Source organism: Corvus hawaiiensis, chromosome 20 (assembly GCF_020740725.1).
Source record: "Corvus hawaiiensis isolate bCorHaw1 chromosome 20, bCorHaw1.pri.cur, whole genome shotgun sequence".
Lineage (NCBI taxonomy): Eukaryota > Metazoa > Chordata > Aves > Passeriformes > Corvidae > Corvus > Corvus hawaiiensis.
The window spans coordinates 13430414-13433574 of record NC_063232.1 but is presented as its reverse complement, the minus strand read 5'-3'; the positions used below and the strand labels follow the sequence as shown (position 1 = coordinate 13433574).

General features: G+C 57.9%; 1 pseudogene; it reads right to left on the bottom strand.

Moving 5' to 3' along the window:
* Nucleotides 1–315: 315 nt before the first annotated feature.
* On the bottom strand, nt 316–2852 carry LOC125336254 (annotated as a pseudogene).
* Nucleotides 2853–3161: the final 309 nt, after the last annotated feature.

Sequence of the window (3161 nt, the reverse complement as noted above, 5' to 3'; positions counted from 1 at the left end):
ACGAAATAAGACCTAATCCTTCCTGCCCTGCCTCCGGGAGGTGCCCTTTGCTGATGGAGCTGCTGTGGTGGAGCCCAGCTGTGTCCCAGCAGTGTCCGTGGCCTGTCCCTGCCTGTGGTCAAAGCACGGACACACAGCAGGACAGTGACTGAGCTGCCCGAGCACTCTGGCCCTGCACCCACAGAAGGGCTGGGGAGGAGAGTGTGGAACAGCAGATGTGGAAAGAGTCATTGTCCCTGGTTGTGCTGCTGTGCTGGGACTCTTTTCCCCCTCTCCCCTATAACTTCATGCAGGTGTCAGAGTTGGGATCCCAGATAACCAAGGCCCTGACAGGTAGTTTATTTTGTTTAAATATAGCAATAGCACAAATTTTACAGATTTTACAGAGTTTACAGAGTTTCTGAATCAAATTCAAGAGGCAGAGAGGGAATTAGATGAGAGATGAATAAAAACATTTCACTGAGCACAACATCATGGTGAGAAGAAGCCATTGACCACCACCAAAGACCTGAGAAGGCAGACTGGGCCAGTCATGAGTTCCATTCTGAAAACTATACAGCAGAAAACAGGCACTTCTTTGCTTCTGAAAAGTATCCAGTCATCAGTTTCCTCAGGGCCTCCTTGAGCTCCTGGTTCCTCAGGCTGTAGATGAGAGGGTTCAGGGCTGGAGGCACCACTGAGTACAGAACTGACAGGGCCACATCCAGGGATGGGGAGGAGATGGAGGGGGGCTTCAGGTATGCAAAAAAGGCAGTGCTGATGACCAGGGAGACCACGGCCAGGTGAAGGAGGCACGTGGAAAAGGCTTTGTGCTGTCCCTGCTCAGAGGGGATCCTCAGCACGGCCCTGAAGATCTGCACACAGGAGAAAGCAATGAACACAAAACAGCCAAAGAGCAAACAGACACTGACAGCGATGAGCCCAAGTTCCCTGAGGTAGGATTTGGAGCAGGAGAGTTTGAGGATGTGTGGGATTTCACAGAAGAACGGCCCAGGGCATTGCCCTGGCCCAGGGGCAGGGAAAATGTATTGGCCGTGTGCATGAGAGCATTGAGAAAGGCACCGGCCCAGGCAGCTGCTGCCATGTGGGCACAAGCTCTGCTGCCCAGGAGGGTCCCGTAGTGCAGGGCTTTGCAGATGGACACGTAGCGGTCGTAGCACATGATGGTGAGGAGGAAATACTCTGCTGAGAGGAAGAACAGAAAGAAAAACACCTGAGCAGCACATGCTGAGTAGGAGATGTGCCTGGTGCCCCAGAGGGAATTGCGCATGGCTTTGGGGACAGTGGTGCAGATGGAGCCCAGGTCGGTGAGGGCCAGGCTGAGCAGGAAGAAGAACATGGGGCTGTGCAGGTGCTGGCCACAGGCTCCGGCGCTGATGATGAGGCCGTTGCCCAGGAGGGCAGCCAGGGAGATGCCCAGGAAGAGGCAGAAGTGCAGGAGCTGCAGCTGCCGCGTGTCTGCCAATGGCAGCAGGAGGAAGTGGCTGATGGAGCTGCTGTTGGACATTGGCTGTCTCTGGCCATGGGCACCTGTTCAAGGAGAAAGGACAGGCACAAGTCAGGTCAGGCTGCTTGGAGCCAAACCTGTGCCATTCCCTGCAGACTGTCCTGCTGGGACTCCCCCACCCTTGTTCCTGCTTTGAGAAAACCTTCACCCAGGGCCCTGCCTGAGCTCCACTTGTGCTGTCTGAGTGTGCCAGGAGCACACTCAGAGTGCGTGGGGGCTCTCGAGGAGCCATCCCTGCCCTGCTGCCCTGGGTTTGTGGCCGTGTGGCGGAGGGACAAGGCTGGATAGTCAGGATTTGTCAGTGGAACCACTCCTCATGCAGACAGGCTTGGTACCATCTGCACTCCCAGGTCTACAGGACAGGGATGGCAGGGAGGAGATTGAGGGAATTCTTTTCCTACCCACACATCATTCCTGGTTCTCTGAGGTCAGAAATCCCCAGCATTTCTGCTGCACTCCGTGTTTGCCACTGAGAGAGGTGAGAGGCAAAGGATTCCCTGTGGCTGAGGGCAAGTTGAGGGGCTGCATGGGCTTGTTCCCAAGTGCCCTGGGCTTGCCCCTTTGGCTGCAGTCAGAGCACAGTCACACTCCCGGGTCACCCTGGGATAAACCAGACCCTGCCCAGAGCAGAGGGATCCCTGAATGTCTCACCCTCTCTAAAGGTCTCTGGGCAAGGTCTCAGCACCCCCTTCTGCCAGGGGCACTCACGGTGCCCTTGGCAAACCCAGCAGCATTTCCTCAGCTATGGCATCTCTGCACTTCCCCGGGGGACATTCAGGGCACTCCGAGAGGGTCTGGCACAGATTTGCACTCAGGAGGGCAGCTCAGAGCTTGGGAGGACACAGCGAGGAGAGTCCTGGGTATGCCCATGATGGTATCTCAGGGAGGGAGGCTCAGCTCCTTCCCCTTTCCCATGGACTGCTTTGCCCACAGCCCCACAGGGCACAGGGAAGCCTGGACGCCCCATTGCCATGGACAGCTCTGCCTGGCAGGAATCCCGAGGTCAGTGCCTGACTCAGCTGCTGCAAACCCCAGAGCCTCCCTGAGAGCACCAGATAACAGTGACAATACCAGGGGAGTGCAGAAACAAGAGAAGACGTGGTGCTGTGCCTGAGAGGGCAGGGCAGAGACTCAGAATGTTCTGTGACTCTGGGATTACAACTCCTGTTCTGCTTCTCTCATCCCCCAGCCTTCCCACCCTGATCCAAGCAGGAAATCGAAACAGTCTCAGGAAAGCTCCTGATCTTTACAGCAATCCCAGGCTTACCTTCTTTGGGAAGTGTCCTCCAGAGCTGTGCCCAGGCTGGTTGGAGCTGGGAGCAGCCCTGCCCCAGGCAGCAGCTCTCAGCAGCAGCACCTGCCCTGCTCAGGGTCGCTCCTTCCCCCACAGCTCCTCCCCCAGCGCTGGCAGCAGCTCCCCGGGCCGGCTGAGAGCTGCCCCTGGCAGGCAGCAGAGTCCCTGCCCCAGCTCAGCGCCCTGGGCTGCAGGACCCTGCTCTGCAGGACAGCCCTGGGCACCCCTGGCTGCAGCCCCGGCTGCTCAGCCCCGCAGCAGAGCCCGGCAACAGGAGCTGCCTTGTGCTGGGCCTCGGGTGCTGCAGCAGGGCAACCCAGCCCGGCCCTAGGGCCACATCCCCCAGACTGCAGCAACTCT